Consider the following 21,166-nt stretch of genomic DNA (forward strand, 5'->3'; position numbering starts at 1 on the left):
CTCCATTCCTTTGTCTCCTCCTTGCTCTTCCCCACCACCTCCCTCCACCAACCCTTGCTCCTTCCACCTCTGACACATAGATCCTCTTTTTCAATCTCTCCTCACTCATCCTCTCCATATGTCCGAACCTTATCAGCTCACCTTCCTGGTCGGTCCTCGCAGTTGAGACTACACTTGTTGGCCACACTCGCTCGCCTCTCTCTCTCTCTCTCTCTCTCTCTCTCTCTCTCTCTCTCTCTCTCTCTCTCTCTCTCTCTCTCTCTCTCTAACCCAAGTATGGGGCCGTTGACGACTCAGTGCACAGACGGACACTCCCTCCATCTTACGCATTACGCTCGTCGACATGGAAGTCACACGAATCTCTCTTGTTATCGTAACTTTTGAATTTTCCTTGCGGTGAGCCCTACGGGCTCCCCCCCCCCCCCCCCCCCCCGCCTTTATATCAGTATTTCATCGTAGGTGAAGTGGCGGAGCCCCCGGCCAGTGTAGACACACACACACACACACACACACACACACACACACACACACACACACACACACACACACTCGGGGAACAGACGTTTGAGACTCCCTCCCTCCCTCCATTTTCGCCCGGTATACAAGAGCCCATTCATAGAAAATGGGATCATCAATTTTTGTCCAGTAGGTCGCTTTCTGCCGGAGGTGATGATTAATGATATGTGCTCGGAATGAGGCTGGGGGAGGGGGGGGAGGTGTCGTGTGGGGGAGGAGTGTGTGTGTGTGTGTGTGTGTGTGTGTGTGCGCGCGTGTGTCTGTGGGGTTCTGTGGGGTGGGGGGGACTTTATGACTAGGTTACCAGTGTTCATGTGATGATAGATTTCCTTCGTGAAGGAAAGTAGATTGTTGGGTGAGGCTGAGGTGGTGGTGTATGGTGAGAGGGTATGGTGATAGAGTGACAGGTGATGGTGATAGAGTGACAAGTGATGGAGTGACAGGTGATGGTGATAGTGTGTGGCCTGTAGTGACAGGTGATGGTGATAGAGTGACAAGTGATGGAGTGACAGGTGATGGTGATAGTGTGTGGCCTGTAGTGACAGGTGATGGTGATAGTGTGTGGCCTGTAGTGACACGTGATGGTCTGTGTTGGGGATATGGTGATGATGCTTGGCGATGATAGTAATGGCGCGTGTTGGAGATGTAGTGGTGACAGAACGCGTTGATGGTGGAGTATGTTGGTGATTGTGTGTGTGTGTGTGTGTGTGTGTGTGTGTGTGTGGGTGTAGGTGGGTGGGTGGGTGTGCATGGTAGTAATTCATGGTAGGTATGGTTACTGTGTCCTTCCTAGTGTATGGTGTTGGGGAGTGTAGTGATGGTGGGGGTCAGGCATCATCAATGACCTGCGTCATCGTTGACGTAAGGTATGACGTATGCTCATACGTCATTGATGACGTATGATTATGATCGTATGTAGCAGCGTCATCAGTGACGTTCGCTGATGATAAAGGTGTTTTTACGTCGTCGTTGACGTACGCTTGTGATAACGTCATGTCGTTACGTCATATCTGACGTACGCTGATGGTGAAGGTGTTTTTACGTCATGGTTGACGCACGCTCATGGTAATGGTATGTTGTTAAGTCTACGACGCCAGGGTGACGTATGGGAACCCATTAACGTCACTTGTAAGAGCCAGACTCGGTAAGAACCCAGGGTAGAGGGAGGATGGGAGGAGGAAGGGAGGGAAGGGGGGGAGGGAGGGAGGGAAGGGGGGTCTTTGCAAAGATGGGTGGGGGTGGTGTGTGTGTGTCCCCTCCCCTCCGCCTCCCTAGGCTTTGCCCAGCTTGTCTCAGCTTTGGCAAGCTTAGTCAGCTTATTGATCAGCTGCTCATGGCTTGGTGCTGGCGGACACAGGGGCTTGCTGGCCTACCTGAATCCCCTTTTTCTCTTGGGGTCTAGCTGAATGCATTCCTCTCACTCTTGGTTACCTGAAGTCTGGCCCTTTCCAGGCTGGCTGTGGGGCCTCGACTGTGTTAGGCCGTAGGCTGTCCTGGAACCTCGTTGGAGGCTGAACTGGAACCTTAGTGTAGCTTCCATTGGAGCCTCAGTGTGGGCTTTACTGGAATCTTGGTGTACACTACACTGGAACTTTTGTCTCGGCTCCACTGGAACTTTAACTCTTTAAGAGAGCGTTGGTTAATGATGTGTGTGTGTGTGTGTGTGTGTGTGTGTGTGTGTGTGTGTGTGTGTGTGTGTGTGTGTGTGTGTGTGTTCGTGTGACTGGAGACAACACTGCTTCTCAGGAAGGTGGTGAAATGGTCGTTAATTTGTCGAGGCCAGCTCTCGAACCCGTGTTCCCATATACCGCAAGTCGTGATGTGTACCCCTTTGTCGTGGGTCCAGGATTTACAGCGAGAATGTGTATGGCCATGGATATATGCCCATGGGAATGTGTATGGCCAGGATATACACCCAGAATATACGTCGGTGCTTTATAGATTTTCTTTCTTTCGTTAAAACTCCATTTTTGGCCTAAAGTTTTCATCGAGAGGTGAAGAAATAATGAAGTATGGAGAGAAGGGAAAATGTATCTTAATAGCTTTGGAGAAATCGGGAAAGAAGCCTTTTTTGAAAGTGTCAGGTGGTAGGTGTTAGGAAAGACGTTAAGAAGAAGAAGAGTTCCAAAGCTTAGGCTGTGTAAGGAAAGAAACAGACTTAAAACCCCAAAATGCTTACTGGTGTAGGGAAGGAAGCAGACGTAGTCCCAGAGCTTAGCTGTCTAAGGAAAGAAAGAGACGTCACTACGACCCACCCATGAGTTGCCGGCAGCCACACTAGAAATCCGCTCTGCTGGACTTCCAGATTCTTAAAGGCAGACTTGTCTGTTTTTTTTTTTTTTTTTTTTTTTTTTTTTTTTTTTTTGTTGCTATGTACCGTAAGGTTTTCCAAGGTAGGCACTACGGTGATTCTCCGCGTGTTTATTGTGTTGTTGAGTGGTGGCATTATAGAGCTATCGGAGGAGGTGGGAGAGGAATGGGGAAAAGGTAACTGGGTTATGGGGGCGTCGAAGTTCAACGAGGTAGCGTCTGCCCTCCTGGGAAATATGCGTCCAAATGCGAGTTTATAGAAGCGGTTGTGTGACGAGGCGAGACGCAGACTGAGCAAGAGAAGATGAAGGGGATTTTGGGGAGAAAATGAAAGTGAAGGATTTGGGTGATGGGTCGTGAGCGTTGAGGTTCATTTGGTTGTCTGTGGAAGAAAGGAAATTGAAGAAAGGAAGTGTGGAAGAAACACAGCAGAACCCTGAGGGACACCGCTTTTCATAGGCTTATGTGTGTGTGTGTGTGTGTGTGTGTGTGTGTGTGTGTGAATGCGGCCTTTCTTCGTCTGTTACTGACGCTACCTTTGCTAACGCGGGCAAGGGCGAACAATATGAATGAATGAAAGTATATGATGGTTTTCGAAGTTGTGGAGGTGAATGTTGGAGCCATATAACCCAGGCTGTCATGCTATGGGAGACGTGACTGCTTCTGCTGCCGATGGAGCCGCGGGAGGTGGCTCTCGTTGCTCCAGCCAGCCCACCTGTACACCGACACCGCTTGTGGCTTGCTAGACTCAGCCTGGTGGCCGAAGATCTGAGAGAGTGTTTGTCCGGGGGTGGCGCCTTTGACGGTGAACTGTTTGGTGGGGAAATGTGTGGTAATTGTCTGTTTATATAGGTTGAAGTGGGCGGAGCGTCTGACGAACGGGCTATAAAGGAGGGCTAATGGGACTTATAAGTCTTGGGGTTGGTATGAGCTCAGTGGGGAAAGGGCTATCCAGAACTTCCCTTACTCAACCCCCTTAAACCTTCCCCCCCAATCTCCCATAACCCCTGAGGCGCTAGGCCGCCTTGCTGGGGACCCGAAGCGACACACTGGAGGGGGGACATGAACGCACGCAGACGCTGTGGCTCTCGAAGTGTTCGAGCATTCCACCCGTCTCTGCCCTTTGCTCTTGAAATTACGTTCGCGTTGTTGATGGCAAAAGATTTTCCGTCACTTTAGACAAACTGGCGTGTTTACAAGTGATGGCAGGCGAGTGTTACAAGTCTTGATGGGCTGACTCTTGCAGGTAAGTCACAGCAACTGGTGTTGCACACGTTGACAGACTTCGTGCGTTGCAGGTGTCAACAGACTCGCGCGTTTCGAATATTGGCAAACTTGTGTTGTTTTGCCGTTGTTGACAAACTTGTTTATATCAGGTTCGAGGAATTTGTGTTTCGGGCAAACATGTTATTGCCTCTCAGTCATTCCAGGAGATTTAAGTCAAATCCGCTGCTGGAATTTGAGAGTTGAGGGCCCTGGGTGATGTGTGGTATGAGATGGCAGGTGATGGTGAGGACTATTCCAGAGGCCTGGACTGACGGAGGGCGTGAGTAACTCCTGGAGATTGAAGGCTGCGTTTCACACGAACTGGGAAGTGCCTGAAGGCTGCGTTTCACACGAACTGGGGAAGTGCTTTTGGCCGGTAGGTCTGGAATGGTGTCGTGCTTGAGCTGGAAGAGTGCTCGCTGACCCGAACATCAGGAAGGCCCTCGTGCCTCAGCTGGAAGAATGCATGCTGGGTAGAAGATCTGGAAAGGTGTCGTGCTTCAACTGGAAGAGTGCATGCTGGCTGGAAGGTCTAGAAGGCTGTTCTGCTTGAGATGGAAGAAGAGTGGTTACTGGCTGGAAGCTTTGGAGGGCTTGTTGTGTTCGACCAGGAAGAGTGCTGGCTGGAAAGTCTGGAATTGCGTCTTGCTCTAGCTAGTTGAGAGCGCTTACTGCCATGAAGACCCCGGAATGGTGTCTTGCTTGAGCTGGAAGAGTGCTTGCTGCCTGGAAGGTCTGGAATGAGCAAATAAAGTTTACTTGCGTCTCCGTGATGGAGGAGAGTCGTTTTCTTGTTTTTCTGGCGTGTGTTGACGTTTCTGAAGAAATATTATCTAATAATCGCAATGTGTGTGTGTGTGTGTGTGTGTGTGTATGACCAGGACGAAGCCCTGGAAGAGGTCGTTGTAGTCATTTCTCCTCTGGCGGTGTTCTCAGAGTTTATGCTCTTAAATGGTACTGGAGAGAGAACGCTCAGTGTCAGTCAGTAGCCTGATTTAGAAACCGTAGCCTTTGCCCCGAGTCCTGTCGACATTTAGAGGTCGCATTCTTGATTGATTCTAATGCCACTGCAGGAAGATGCTAGAATATGTATGTATTCTTTTTTTTTTTTTTTTTTTTTTTTTTTTTTTTGTCTCCGCGGGGAAATGGAACACGGTAAGTTCCCAAGTGCTTTATGGTGTCATGATCACATCATCATCAGGGCTGATACAAGAAAGAAATATAGGAGTCAGGTGATGTACAACGAAGAGACGTAGCTAGGACGCCATTTGTTTATATATATATATATGTGTGTGTGTGTGTGTGTGTGTGTGTGAAATGTTGGGAGGCAAAAGCCGAGACGGAAGGTGTGAACAAGGCGGAGTCTTGCTAACTGGGATGGACCCGTGCAGTGTGTGGGCGATGGAGAAGGGAGGGAGGGAACGCCATGGAGGAGGGAGGGAGGGAAAGCGCTGGAGAGAAGGGTGGAGTCACACAGACACGAGAGAGAAAAAAAGATGATGGAAGACGATACGGTCGGACAGACAGATAGACGGAGGGAGGGAGAGACAGCTCCACCCAAGAGAGAGAGAGAGAGAGAGAGAGAGAGAGAGAGAGAGAGAGAGAGAACAAGCTGTAGGACTTCTTGGCAGCGCAGGTGAGTTGTTGTGTGTTACGTAACAGCCTGGTCTTCAAGGGGTGACGCGCGACGACGCCGTAGACGGTGGTGACGTGCGACGCCAGCTGACGTGACGGCGTCACACGCGACGGAGGATGAGCTCGTCTTCTGGTATTGGTGTGTGTGTGTGTGTGTGTGTGTGTGTGTGTGTGTGTGGTGTTGTGTCTGTGTGCGTGTCTGTGTTTGGCACAAGTGAGTGTCGCGGACCCTCTCGTGTAACGCCCGGGTGACGCAGGTAACGAGCGTGACGCTGGACGTAACGGAGCGTTGCAGACTGGCTGTGACGGGACGCGAGGGGAGGGGGGGGGGGTGTTCTCAGGAGATGGGGTCCGCTGGGCGCTGCACGGGAGCGTGTGGGAGTGTAGGGATGAATCCCCTTGAGATTGTAGGGGTGACAATAGGTTAAATCCCTTTGGGACTGTAATTGACGACGGGATGAATCCCATGGGATTGTGGGTGCCGATGGGATGAATCCCTCGGGACTGTGGTTCACAATGCCATCGGGATGTTGGATGAACGATAGGATAAATACTTCTCAAGATGGAGTTCAATTTTCTACTGGTGTCTTTTTTTCCCCCATCATTTCTAGTATCCTGAGGACTTGCACGTAACTGGTTGTGTGTCGTGGTCCACCCCAGGACGCGAGGCGTGCGTCACCACTTCGTTGGGCCACTGACCCATCCAACCAGGGTGGGGAGGTGGTCCTCCGATGGCGCTGACGATGGCGGGTCTTTGCTTGCGATGTGTCCGTGGGTCGGTTCGGCCAAGCACGCTGGGGACTCCTCCGTGACTTAATGGCGTTCTGGCACATCGTGTTGTTATCTTGGGGTGTGTTCGCTATCGTCTGTGTGGTGGTTTGAGGGCCCCTGTGTCGCCTTCTGGTCATCTACGTCATATATAGATAGAAAAGGCGAGTGTCTTTAATGAGTCACATATATCGCTCTCTCATCGTCTAATATGTATATAGAAATGGCGTCCTAGCTTCGTCTCTTCGATGTATATCAACTGACTGTTATATTTCTCTCTTGTGTCTCCCCTGATGATGTGATTATTACACGAAAGTGCACTTGGGAACTTTTCGTGTTTCATTTTCCCCCGTGGACTCATAGAAATATATATATATATATATATATATATATATATATATATATATATATATATATATATATATATATATATATATAAGGCGAGAGTCTTCAGTAGCCTTTAGACTAAGATGGATTACATGCCAGCTGTTTTTTGTTGCTCTGACTAGCCTTGTTGTCATGCAAGTTGCCGCCTGCTCATGTTAGGTTATTCCTTGACGATTTCCGTCTTAGCCATGCCTTAGAAACCCTCCCTCCTCCCTCCCTCCGTGCCAGGTTTTCGCTGTACGTATTAACGCTCTCTGCCCAGGTATCTGTGTTTTCTCGTCGTGCGGTGTGAAAGTGAGGAGGACTGCGCTTTGGTGCGCTGCTGCGAATGAGAGAGCTGTCGAGTTAATGTTTCGTATCGCTGTGGGAACTGGACAGACCTGCCGTGTCACAGGAGTCTCCCCCCTCTGTGGCTGGCTGGCTGGTAGCTAAGGCTGGTTACACACACACACACACACACACACACACACACACACACACACCAGCATCCTAACGTGCCCCCTTCCCTCTTCCTCCTCCTCTTCCTCCTCCTCCTCCACCTCTTCCTCCTCGTGCACCTCCTGGAGACATTATCAACTGGAGTCCAGTGCTCGCTCACCGTGTAATGTGTAGTGTGTGTGTGTGTGTGTGTGTGTGTGTGTGTGTGTGTGTGCATGAACGCTGTAAACATTGCATTTGTTGCACTCAGGAAACGAGGTAGGAAAGTGACATTTTTTTTCCTTCTTTTAGTGGTGTTGCATTTTAAACCCAGAATGTTGCCAGATGAGGAAAGTTTGTGTACACCGTGTGTGTGTGTGTGTGTGTGTGTGTGTGTGTGTGTGTGTGTGTGTGTGTAGGATGGCAGGGGAAGGGTCCTCCTGACGAAGAGGTAGAGAGGATTCCAAAAGGCGTGTTCCTCCTGAAGGGAAGGTGTCTGTGAGTCCTGAAGAGTTTTTGAGTATTGTGAGTTGGTATTGTGGTGTGGCAAAACTGGCGAGTATATATATACATCCCCCTTCTCTCTGTGAGTGTTTATCTCGTGTCGCTGTGTCTGTGTGTGTGTGTGTGTTGTTCCCCCACAACAACAAAAATCATGTTTGGGTTGTGTTTTATAGCGTTGTTGTGGAGGTATTTAAAGCCCCGTGACTGAGGTTGTGTTCTCGCCTGTCACGTGTTATAGAGGTGGGAAAGTACAACTCATAACACTGGACGTGTTGATTTGGTTGTGGTCCAAGCTGCCAACACCCGACCCACCTCACCCCACCCAAAAAAAAAGTAAAAAAAAAGTTTTGTAATTCAAAGCTTTAGCGTTATTATATATCATTCTTATTTATATAGGGTGGGAAGAGGGATGGATCCCCCACACCGCTTGCCTCTCATACTCGCCGCCCCCACCCACCCGACCCCACACAGTTTGGATTTATCATGTGTGTATATTATGAAATCTGGCGCAAGCTCAGTTAACCTTGGGTCAGGGGAAAGGCCTCCTCCTCCTCCTCCTCCTCCTCCTCCTCCTCCTCTTCCTCTTCCTCTTCCTCCTCCTTCCCCCTTCGAGATGGACCCAGATTGGTCATTAGGACTAGTGGGAAGGATTGTGTGTGTATAGAGATGGAGCGTTTTGAATTAATCTAAGAAATTGGTGTGTGTGTGTGTGTGTGTGTGTCTGTGTGTGTGTGTGTGATCACGTTAATCTTCTTAATGGGAGGGATTGTGTATTGAGATGGAGCATAGAGATGGAGCCCGTTGTGTGAATTGGCTTTGTATGAGTAAAATCCTTTTCCATCCAGGTGATATTATGTATATATATATATATATATATATATATATATATATATATATATATATATATATATATATATATATATATATATCCTTCACTTCCCTCTACATATTTTGACCTTTACATACATACGTATCCACTGTTTCCCCTCTGTTGTATTTACCGTTGCTTCACTGTTCGTCTTCTGTTTGTGAGATTCCATCCGTTATACTGTTTCCTGTTCATTATTTTGACCTGTTATTTTCAGGCCTGGTGACCTTCCTCGTAGGTCGCTAGCCGTAAAACCCAACAAATAAACAAACAACACCTCCACATTACTAACCTCGTCACAGATCGCCACTAACCTTGCCACCACCACCGCCACTAACCTCACCATCGCTCCCCACAACTCGCCACTAAACCTTACCTTCACTTCTCGCCACTGTCCTCACCATCACTCACCACAACTCGCCACTAACCTCACCATCACTCACCACAACTCGCCACTAAACCTTACCTTCACTTCTCGCCACTGTCCTCACCATCACTCACCACAACTCGCCACTAACCTCACCATCACTCACCACAACTCGCCACTAAACCTTACCATCACTCCTCGCCACTAACCTCACCATCGCTCACCACAACTCGCCACTAAACCTTACCTTCACTCCTCGCCACAACTCGCCACTAACCTCACCATCGCTCCCCACAACTCGCCACTAAACCTTACCTTCACTCCTCGCCACACCTCGCCACTAACCTCACCATCGTTCCCCACAACTCGCCACTAAACCTTACCTTCACTCCTCGCCACAACTCGCCACTAACTTCACCATCGCTCACCACAACTCGCCACTAAACTTTACCATCACTCCTCGCCACAACTCGCCACTAACCTCACCATCGTTCCCCACAACTCGCCACTAAACCTTACCATCACTTATCGCCACTGTCCTCACCATCACTCACCACAACTCGCCACTAACCTCATCATCGCTCATCACAACTCGCCACTAAACCTTACCATCACTCATCGCCACAACTCGCCACTAAACCTTACCATCACTTCTCGCCACTAACCTCACCACCACTCACCACAACTCGCCACTAAACCTTACCATCACTCCTCGCCACAACTCGCCACTAACTTCACCATCACTCACCACAACTCGCTACTAAACCTTACCATCACTCCTCACCACAACTCGCCACTAACCTCACCACAACTCGCCACTAAACCTTACCATCACTACTCACCACAGCTCGCCACTGACCACAAATCGCCACTAACCACGCCATCCAGGACGTATATCGTAGTGGTGGTAACAGCTATGGGTGCCATATTTTTTTTCCTTGTATATTATCGATTCTTAAAGTTCTGTGTCCTGGAGATGTGTGTGTGTGTGTGTGTGTGTGTGTGTGTGTGTGTGTATGGTGGACGGGGCCCGGGGCTTGCTGGAGGGGTCGACCGCCGTCTGGCTGGGTGAGGGTGAGGGAGGTTGAGGGTGAGGGAGGGTCGGTTGGCCGGTTGGCTTTCAGCCAGTAAGGTAGTCGGGCCTCCAGTCAGCCAAGGGAGTCATAGTGCCGCTCACTCTGGCCGTAATGACGGTATAAAACTTGATAGCCAATGTTACTTGGTCTTTACCTGCACCACCACACCCCCGTCCTTCCTTCCCTCCCCTCAACCCCCTGGTCTACCTGATAGACTGGCCCCCCTATTGGTAATGCTGCAGATAGACTGGCCCCCCTATTGGTAATGCTGCAGATAGACTGGCCCCCCCTATTGGTAATGCTGCAGATAGACTGCCCCCCCCTATTGGTAATGCTGCAGATAGACTGGGCCCCCCTATTGGTAATGCTGCAGATAGACTGGCCCCCTCTATTGGTAATGCTGCAGACTCTTGGTGCCGCTTGTAAACACGGTCGACCAGTCTAGTCGTGTTGAGGCTGTCGACCAGACTGGTGTCGAGACAGTCGACCAGACTGGTGGTGTTGAGGCTGTCGACCAGACTGGCGTTATGACTGTCGACCAGACTGGTGTTATGACTGTCGACCAGACTGGCGTCGAGACTGTCGACCAGACTGGTGTTGAGACTGTCGACCAGACTGGCGTTATGACTGTCGACCAGACTGGTGTTATGACTGTCGACCAGACTGGCGTCGAGACTGTCGACCAGACTGGTGTTGAGGCTGTCGACCAGACTGGCGTTATGACTGTCGACCAGACTGGTGTTATGACTGTCGACCAGACTGGCGTCGAGACTGTCGACCAGACTGGTGTTGAGACTGTCGACAAGACTGGTATTGAGACTGTCGACCAGACTGGCGTCGAAACTGTCGACCAGACTGGCGTCGAGTCTGTCGACCAGACTGGCGTCGAGACTGTCGACCAGACTGGTGTTAAGACTGTCGACCAGACTGGCGTCGAGACTGTCGACCAGAATGGCGTTAAGACTGTCGACCAGACTGGTGTCGAGGAGACTTGACTTTCCACCATACTTTATAATCTTCAAACTAAAATGTTTAATTATATATATATATATTTTTTTTCTCTCTCTCTCTCTCTTCTCGGTGGAGCTTCTCATTGAGCCAGCTTTAAGGAAAAGTTTGTATTGGACTGAAGATATTTTATAGAGCTAAACTTTTCCGTGGAGATTTTGTGTAGAGTAGAGCAGAGCTCTGTTGTGGAGGCAAGTTCTCTCTCTCCCTTTGAGCAAGGGTGTTTTTTTTTTTTTTTTATACTGAACCACATTGCATGTTCATTTGTATTTTTCACGGAATTTCATATAAAGAGAGGATGTGCACAGACTTCTTGTTATTCCTTCATTTTGAGGGTTTTATTATAGTTTGGCCTATATATATATATATATATATATATATATATATATATATATATATATATATATATTTATATATATATATTTTTTTTTTTTTTTTCCAAAAGAAGGAACAGAGAAGGGGACCAGGTGAGGATATTCCCTCAAAGGCCCAGTCCTCAGTTCTTAACGCTACCTCGCTATCTCGGGAAATGGCGAATAGTATGAAAAAAAAAAAAAAGAAATATATATATATATATCAGCAGATTCGGGCCCTCCGGGACCAAATCGTATCGCTTCTGCGAAAGGTAACCACTCCCTACCCACATCAGCACCACGCCCTCCCACCCAGGCCACCACACCTTCCCTCACCACCACCACCTTGCCCTTCTGCTGTGGCCATCACTTCCTCCCTGGGGACCAAACCCTCCCTAACCACCACATCCTCTCTCACTTCCATCACTCCGTCAATCCTTGGCCATCACGCCCTGAACGGCGGAATGGCATTGTTAGGCGGATCTAGATGATCCCGACCCCCATCAATTTCCCCTCTTCATGAAATCCCGTATTGGTGGCACAACCTTTCCCCTCAACATGAGAGTATTTTCCCGAATATGAACCATCCTAACAGCCGGCAGCATTTCTCCTACAAAGGTAATGCATGAATTATGGACAGCCGTGTATGGGGGTTAGTCATCGTGCGCCTTGCAGCATCCTCTTCGTGTCTACCATTGTGTGTATAGGGGTTAGTCATCGTACGTCAAGCATCTTCCTTGGCGTGTGAGGAGACAGACAGCACCTCCTGGCTACAGTGTTGGAAATAGAGGAGCTGGAGCTTGATATATATTAGCGGCTGATTTGTTAGAAACAATTCGATTTTCTATAATGATTTTTTTTTTGCATATATTAAAAAAGAAAGAAAGGCGTTTCTTGAAGGCAGTTTTCTATGAAGAGCCAAAAGATCAAGGCTTTTGTTTTCGATTTACTTTGTTATTCCGTGTTCATTTACGTATTTTTTTTATTTTTACTATTTTTTATTACGTAGCACCAGTAGTGTTTTTGTTTTTTCTTTGTGTCATTTATCAGTTATTTACTTCAGTGTCGAGCCAAGGGTTCTAGTCTTTTATTTTCTTTGTTTATGGTGTGTGTGTGTCCATGTCTCTTGTGTAGCGCTAAGGCCATTTGATTTAAGGAGGCATTTTTTTATGGCGAAAATGGAGGGCAGTTCCTCACCTTTTTTTTTTTCTTTCCTTTTTTTTTTTTGTAGGTCCTTGAAGCTGCCGTTGGGTTGGGGGACAAGATGGACGGTGGTGGGGATAGGGTGATGGTGATGAGGGAGAGTGGGACATAATGGTGGGGGAGATAGCGTGACTGTTGGAGGATATGGGAGACATAGAGGGAGGGAGGCGAAGCGGGAGAGGGACGGGGAGATGAAAGAGCAGTGAGAAAGGGAGTGGAGGAGAAAGAGGAGTGTTGGAGGACGCGTAAAGAGAGACTCAGAGGGAGAAAGGGAGTATATGTGTGTGCACGTGTGTGTAGAGAGGGGAGGAGTGTTGGTGAGTGTGTGAGAGAGGCAGAGGAGGTATAACTAAAGAGGAGGGAATTGATGAGAAATTATGAGAGGCTGAATTGATGAAAACTTGTGTGTGAGAGAGAGAGAGAGAGAGAGAGAGAGAGAGAGAGAGAGAGAGAGAGAGAGAGAGAGAGAGAAGTGTGTGAAGTTGAGGAGGTCAAGCCCCAGTGGCATGACTGAGGAAAGCACTGGATCAACCATATTGTTGTTTCCAGCAACCTTTTTTCCTTTTTTCCCCCCCTACGTTGGAAGCTCCAGTCACGGACGAGAGTCCACAGGTCATAGTTATCGGGAAGAACATGAGAGAGGGAATGGGAATTCCAAAGCCTCGAGGTGTAGGGAAAGAAACAGGTATCAAAACGGCCCCCCTACCCTCGAGTTGCCCGGAAAGACACAGGTATCAAAACGGCCCCCCACCCTCGAGTTGCCCGGAAAGAAACAGGTATCAAAACGGCCCCCCCACCCTCGAGGTGTAGGGAAAGAAACAGGTATCAAAACGGCCTCCCAACCCTCGAGTTGCCCCCGGCAGGCATAGTACCGTCAGAGAGATGGGGGGAAAGTGAGGAGAGGTAGAAGGACGGAAGTCGTTAGCGATGCCCACAGATAAACGACCAGAAAGACTTTGTGTTGGATGACCAGGTCGAGGTTATCGCACGTCCCCCCCCCCTGAAAGAAGGAACGCCTCGCCAACGTATTTGTTGGGGGTGTGGGGGAGTGTGTTTTTGTTGCTGGGATGGGATGGGGGGGGGGAGGGAAATGTTTTTGTTTGCTGGGTGACCTAGGGAAGAGTAGGGTGGTTCGAGCTAAGAGGGGGGTGCCTGCCTGCCTGCCTGCCTTTGTTGTAGTTGTTGTTGTTGTTGTTGTAGGGTGTTTTTTTGTTGGGGGGGGGGTGAAGAGAAGAGGGTCGATGTTTTTGCTAGGTCGTGGAGGGGAAAGTGGACCTATCTGTATTGGCGTTATCACCAAGGGGATCCTTGGCTGTGTTTATCATGTCTTTTTTTTTTTATATGTTAAAAAGGCGCTCGCGAAAATGGACCCAGCTCCTCTCTCTCTCTCTCTCTCTCTCTCTCTCTCTCTCTCTCTCTCTCTCTCTCTCTCTCTCTCTCTCTCTCTCTCTCTCTCTCTCTCCCATCCCTTCCCTCTCTCTCTTTCCCGCCTTCCATTCCCCCCCTCCTTTCACCACCCCTTCCCTTCCCGCCCCAGTAGGTCGGTGTCCACTCCAATTACGGGTCATTGAAGCCGGCCAGCGGGTTGATCCCGCTTCAAGTTGGCAGGGGATTAATTTGCATACACCCTTCAGCCACCCCGTGAGGGTCGGCACGGGTGGCAGGCGTGCCGCCCGCCCGCCCTCCGCCCGCCGCCCTCCACCCTTACGCACACGTGTAAAGCGGGGTTGAGTCATCTCCCGGTACGCCAGATGTCGGCGCGTAGAGCAGCACAGTTGGTTGTGATACGCTGGTATACGCCGCACTGCTGTTAAACCCATCGCCATTGTTTAAACCGGTTCGTGTTAAACCCGGTGATGGCATGATCCTGCTGGTGTGGAATTTACGGTTGGGTTTTTTTTTTTTTTTAAACCCCACATGTATTATTAAACCTTTCGGTGTTACACCTCACTGATATAGAGATATACCCCCCCCTCCTCCTTTCCCACCACCCCCCCTCCTTTCCCTCCACCCCCTTCCCTTCCTCCCTCCCACCACTATTGCTGCCCTCAACCTACCTACCTGCCCCCCACTACCCCACTTCCCTCCCCGCAACACATCAGGAACCACCACCACCCTCCCCCAACCCTCCCCCAACCCTCCCCCACCCCCTTCTCCAGCTCCAGCCCCACACCTCTCCCCCCCCTCTCCCCCCCCACCACCACCTCTCCAACACACCCCAGCTGTGTTGCCGTATCGTGTGTCCACAGGTGTGTCACCTGGCCCCCCTCCGCGCGCGTGCTCCCCGCTACCTGCCGTGCCACGTGGTACGTGCCGTGGATGGAAGGGATGGGGAGATGGGAGTGAAGATGGCCGTGTTTTGTAAGGTTGAAGGGGCTGGGGAATGTGAGGAGGAGGAGGAGGGGGGAAGGGGATTGATGAACGAGAAGAGGTGGTGGTGGTGTGTGTGTGTGTGTGTGTGTGTGTGTGTGTGTGGGATGGGGGAGGGGGAGTGGTGATCTGTACTGCATGAAGCCTTCCCCGCGCCCCTTTCTCTCTCTCTCTCTCTCTCTCTCTCTCTCTCTCTCTCTCTCTCTCTCTCTCTCTCTCCCTCCCTCTCTCTCCCTCCCTCTCTCTCTCTCTCTCTCTCTCTCTCTCTCTCTCCCTCTCTCTCTCCCTCTCTGTCTCTCTCTCTCTCTCTCTCTCTCTCTCTCTCTCTCTCTCTCTCTCTCTCTCTCTCTCTCTCTCTCTCTCTCTCTCTCTCCTCCCCAAGCTAATTACCTAAGTCTGTTAAACCTCTCTAAGGGGAAGAGGGAGGGAGGTGGGGGTGTGACTCGTCATGGTCCTTTCCACCTGTCGAACCTCCTGAGGGAGGGAGGTGAGTGTGTGGGGGTGAGGTCCCCTTGTCACGGTCCCCCCCGCCTCAACTTGTCGAACCTGTCTGACCTCCACCGTCGCCTGGAGGAGCAAGGCGGAGACCTTCGTCACTCTCGCCAAAACAAGTTTTTCTAAACCTGTTTACACCGTCTGGGATCCGTGACTGTATATATATATATATATATATATATATATATATATTGTACTTGATCGCCGTTTCCCGCTTTAGCGAGGTAGCTGTGAAACGGCCGCAGATTTTATTCCTTGTGTCTGTCTATCTTGATGTGAGAAGCGTGTCTAGTACTTCCGTGTGCGTGCGTGCCTGTTGCGCAAGCGCGCGTGCGTTTGCTCACGTAAGTGAGAGAGAGAGAGAGAGAGAGAGAGAGAGAGAGAGAGAGAGAGAGAGAGTATTGAAGGACTGTCTTTTTGTGGAAATCTTTGGAAGCAGACGTATGACGTGACCATCACACATAGCTAAGCTTATTATCTCGAGCTTTGGTACTAAGCTTTCTTTTAGTACATGCTGTGGGCGTGGGGTGAGAACATGGCGGGTGGGGCGGAGCGTTGTGTGGGGCGTGGGTAAGCATGGTGGCTGGGAGAAGGAGCATATAGGGCGTGGCTGAGCCTGGTGGGCGTGGCGGAGCCTGATGGGTGGGGCTGAGCCTGGTGGGCGGGGCGGAGCCTGGTGGGCGGGGCTGAGCCTGGTGGGCGTGCGGAGCCTGGTGGGCGGGTTGGGGTCGGGAGTGGCAGTGTGGAATGTGAGAGGTTTGCCCACGGCTGATCCCACACTCCACTGAAAGCAGGGATACCAGTGTCCCCGACCACAGGTGTTCAAGGGCCACATGTCCTCGACCACAGGTGTTCAGGGGGCCACCTGTCCTCGACCACAGGCGTTCAGGGTCCACCTGTCCTAGACCACAGGTGTTCAAGGACCACCTGTCCTCGACCGCAGGTGTTCATTGTCTTCATGGACCACCTGTCCTCGACCGCAGGTGTTCATTGTGTTCATGGGCCACCTGTCCTCGACCACAGGTGTTCATTGTGTTCATGGACCACCTGTCCTCGACCACAGGTGTGTCCACCTGTGGTGCTTTTGTTTCGCCTGTGTTCCCAGCTGTTGATGACTTATTTTTTGTTATTTTGTTTATCAGTTCTTGAGTTTATCTGTAGTTGTGCACCTGTGATGCTGTGTCTGGCTGGAGAGAGTGTTGTGAGGTGAGGAGGGTGCTGGGAGGGGCACGTGTAACATGAGGCTGCCTCTCCTCTCGAGAAATAACATTTCAACTGGAGAGAGAGAGAGAGAGAGAGAGAGAGAGAGAGAGAGAGAGAGAGAGAGAGAGAGAGAGAGGCGAGAGTAATCTTGTGGCTTAACCCTGTCTTGGCCCCCCCGCCGGGCTGTTTGCCGTGATGCGCCCTCTTACATCTGCATGCCATTGGCCGGTGGTGCATGGTAGTGGGCCATGCGAACGCAAGGTTTGGAAAGGCCGGGTGAGCTTTGGGTTCGAAGCTCTTCCTCTCCAGCGCTTGGGTGGGGAGGTGGGAGTGGAGGGTGGAGCGGATATGAGTGGGTTCCTTCATCCCCCTAAAGCAAGGCTTACCCAGTGGTAGATGAGGAGGAGGAGGGAAGAAGAGGGTGTAATGGGTGGTGGGAGGCCAATTTGCCAGCGAGGGCGGGAGGGAGGGAAGGGAGTGAGTGTGTGAGTCTCAGGGCAGAGCGTTGCTGGGGAACATGTGTCACCTACAAATTGGCTCTGAGATGTCTTGGACGAGTTGGTCCTCCCAGGGGATCGCCTTGATGAATGGGCTCAGTGGGGAATGGACGGTCCTTTGAGGAGTGGGTGGGTGTGTGTGGCTGACGCCCCCAGGGTTGGGCAGCCGTGCCTGGATCTGATGCATAGCAGTGGCTGGAGCTGTGTAGCTGTGCCTAGATTTGCGTCAGCCGTTCTCGGATCTTCTGGCAGTGCCTGACTCTGCGTAGCAGTGACTTCATCTGTGCAGCAGTGCCTAGATCTGTGTGACAGTAACCAGATGTACGTAGCAGTGCCGGGATCTGTGTAACAGTGACCAGATCTACGTGGCAGTGCCTGGATCTGTGTAACAGTGACCAGATCTACCTAGCAGTGCCTGGATCTGTGTATCAGTGACCAGATCTACCTAGCAGTGCCTGGATCTGTCTAGCAGTGAGGAGATCTGCCTAAAACGGAGGAGATGGCACATGCCTCTCTCCCTCCCTCCCTCCCTCCCTCCGTCTGTCTGTGATGTTCTCAATTGTCCGGTTCTGTCGCGACGCCAGAGTGACGGGGTTGACGGTATAGCTCACCAGGATAGACAGACGTGTATGTATGATCAGAGTTGGTGACTGTGGACGGCGAGCTTCTTGGTCCTGTCGTCTGTAGAGATCTTTTTTGGGCTGGTTCTCTGCTGTGTACTCCCACTCTCCACTTTTCCACTTTCCAAGACTCATTCTTCCTTTTCCTATCTTTTCCCTCCTCCTCCTCCTCCTCCTCCTCCTCCTCCTCCTCTTCTTCTTCTTCTTCTTCTTCTTCTTCTTCTTCTTCTTCTTCTTCTTCTTCTTCTTCTTCCTTCCTTCCTTCCTTCCTTCTCTTCCAGCCTCTCTCGCCTTCGTTCCTTCCTTCCTTCCTTTCTCCATAGCCCTATCTCCGCTCCTAGGGCCAGTGGGAGGAGAGAAGGAGGAGGGGGTGTAGGGTGGTGCTGTGAGTCATCGGGGTCCGGGGCGCCTTGGGGAAGTGGAGGTGGGGGAATGATACGGGGCTAAGGGTTGGGGATGATGATGGGGGGGTCGTGATAGCCACACATTAGCTGGCCCCAACACTCCACTGGGGGGAGGTGATTGCTGTTTGTCATCTCAGCCCAGAACAGGAGGCTGCCGGGCACCTGCTGGCTGTGACAGTGCCAACTCAGGCACTGCTGGCTCCGGCAGTGCCACTCCCCGTCACCGCTGGCTCCGGCAGTGCCACTCCCCGTCACCGCTGGCTCCGGCAGTGCCACGCCCCGTCACCGCTGGCTCTAGCAATGCCATCCTAAACGCAACTGAACCTGGTGGTGCCAACTCAGGCACTGTTGGTTCCAGCAGTGCCCACCTAGACACCACTAGTTCCGGCAGTGCTAACCCGGTCACCATTGTCTCTAGCAGTGCCAACGCTGTCACCACTGGCTCTAGCAGTGCCAGCCCAGGCACCACATAGCCCCGACATTGCCAGGCCAGACACTACGACGGAGCAACACCACCAGCCCCACCACACAGTGGCTGTCGCAGCCATTCTTGTATCGGCAGATGGCAACAGCGCTACGTTACTGCATCGGGAAACAACAGTGCTTGTTGGGTAGCAGTTGCTGTAGGAGGGAGGGAGGGTGTGTGATGGTGATGTATCAGCAGGAGCAGTATTGTTCCCTTGGCCACCAGCAGGAGCAGTACTGCTGTGAGCAGGAGTAGGGGAGTGAAACATCAGCAGGGAATGTCTGCTCCATCGTGGTACTGGGGAGAGAGAGGAAGGAGGAGAGGGGGTCGGTGATGGGAGGTCCTCCTACTGCCTGGGATTTTACGAGGAAGTCCCCCTTTATAGGGAGAGGGGAGTGGGGAGGATTGCGGTAAAGGGGGGATGGGTGAGGTGAGGTTAGCTTCTTGGTGGAGTTGAGGGAGGGGCGAGCCCCTCTAAATGGAGTGGAGGGAGGGGGGCTCGTGGGGAGGGTTGTAATAGGGGGATGGGGCTACCTCTCTTATGTTGTGCATATCAGGAAATCACAACCAGTAGTTCCCGTCTTCCGCGTCTCCTGGCCACAGACAGACCACGACTGGCCTCCTCCTTTAAGACTGAATTACAAGACTCCTACAGGTCCTGGAACAAGTCACAAGGTTCTTACAGGCCCTGGAACAAGTCACAAGGCTCCCACAGGTCCGGAACAAGTCACAAGGCCCCTACAGGTCCTGGAACAAGTCACAAGGTTCTTAGGTCTTGGAACAAGTCACAAGGATCTTGGAGACCCTGGAATATAGCACAAGGCTCCTGTAGGTCCTGGAACAGGCCAGAAGACACCTGGAGGCCCTGGGACATATGGCAAGGCTCCTGGAGGTCCTGGAACAGGCCAGAAGACACCTGGAGGCCCTGGGACATATGGCAAGGCTCCTGTAGGTCCTGGAACAGGCCAGAAGACACCTGGAGGCCCTGGGACATATGACAAGACACCTGGAGGCCCTGGAACAGGCCACAAGACCCTGAAATGATGAGTGAAAGCATCCGTAATTATTCATACCTTCCGATACGGTAAACAGTTATCATGAATGAAACAAAATGCATCTTGAGTTGATCTTCACCACGCCCTCCCTCCATCCCACACTTTCTCCCCCCTATTATTTTTTCCTCAATCTCTGTAGTGGGCGGGCCAAGAACAGTATTCGCTGCCTATTAAGACGCCGCGCCCCATTTTAATTGGATAACTTTTTAACGTCAAAGACCTTTTTTTTTTTTTTTCGAGTTGTGTGGCGCTACACGTTATTAAAACAGTAAATCGCATTTGAGATTTGTGTGTGTGTGTGTGTGTGTGTGTGTGTGTGTTTGTGTGTGTGTGTGTGTGTGTGTGTGTGGGTGGGTGGGTGTGTGTGTTAAAACAATTCTATGTAATTTGGGATCTGTTTCTTTATAATTACCGTCTTGTAAATGGTTGTTTGGTCTGCATGGGGAGGGAGTTATACACCCGTGGGGTTCCCATTCCCTCCCCTCCCTTTCTATTGAACCATCTCTGTACCATCATATATAAGTGTTTAGATTTCCTTATTTGCTGTCCACGACGTTTATTATTGTAATATCCTCATTGAGTTTCTCTCTCTCTCTCTCTCCCTCCCTCATTCATCCACCACGTTTATGCCCCAGCGGTACTTCTGTACGTCATTTTGTAGCAAGTCCCTCACTCACTTTCACTGTAGTGACGAGAAGTCGGTACACCACATGTGTGTGTGTGTGTGTGTGTGTGTGTGTGTGTGTGTATAGTATATATATATATATATATACTGTGTCGTATATATGTACATGTGTGGAGGATAATCACCTTAGAGTCACATGAGCCGGTGTGTTGGATATACACCATCGACGCCTGCGGGGTTGGAAGACTCTCTCTCTCTCTCTCTCTCTCTCTCTCTCTCTCTCTCTCTCTCTCTCTCTCTCTCTCTCTCTCTCTCTCTCTCTCTCTCTCTCTCTCTCTCCCCGGGGCATGGGTGTGCTCAAGGTGGGCCTTGAGCTGTCTGTGGTGGTGGTGAACATGATATGGTTAGGTTAGGTTGGTGGAGAGCTTACCCAGGTTCCTCCCTCCACGGTGTAGTTGCCTCATCATTCGTCTGCTTTGCATCGGTACGACCCCCTGACTACGACGGTACGACCCCTCGAGCACGGCGGTACGACCCCTCGAGCACGGCGGTACGACCCTCGAGCACGATGGTACGACCCCTCGAGCACGACGTTACGACCCCTCGAGCACGGCGGTACGACCCCTCGAGCATGACGGTACGACCATCGAGCACGACGATACGACCCCTCGAGCGCGATGGTACGACCCCTCGAGCACGACGTTACGACCCTCGAGCACGGCGTTACGACCCTCGGGTATGATTGGCCGTCGT

General features: G+C 51.0%; 1 protein-coding gene across 2 annotated transcripts in view; it reads left to right on the forward strand.

Annotated features, from left to right (window-relative positions):
* The window catches only part of kek6 (kekkon 6), a 398,199-nt gene that overhangs the window by 279,608 nt on the left and 97,425 nt on the right, over positions 1 to 21,166 (forward strand). The gene's annotated exons all lie outside the window — the stretch shown is intronic.

Source organism: Panulirus ornatus, chromosome 21, assembly GCF_036320965.1.
Source record: "Panulirus ornatus isolate Po-2019 chromosome 21, ASM3632096v1, whole genome shotgun sequence".
In the NCBI taxonomy this organism is placed as follows: domain Eukaryota; kingdom Metazoa; phylum Arthropoda; class Malacostraca; order Decapoda; family Palinuridae; genus Panulirus; species Panulirus ornatus.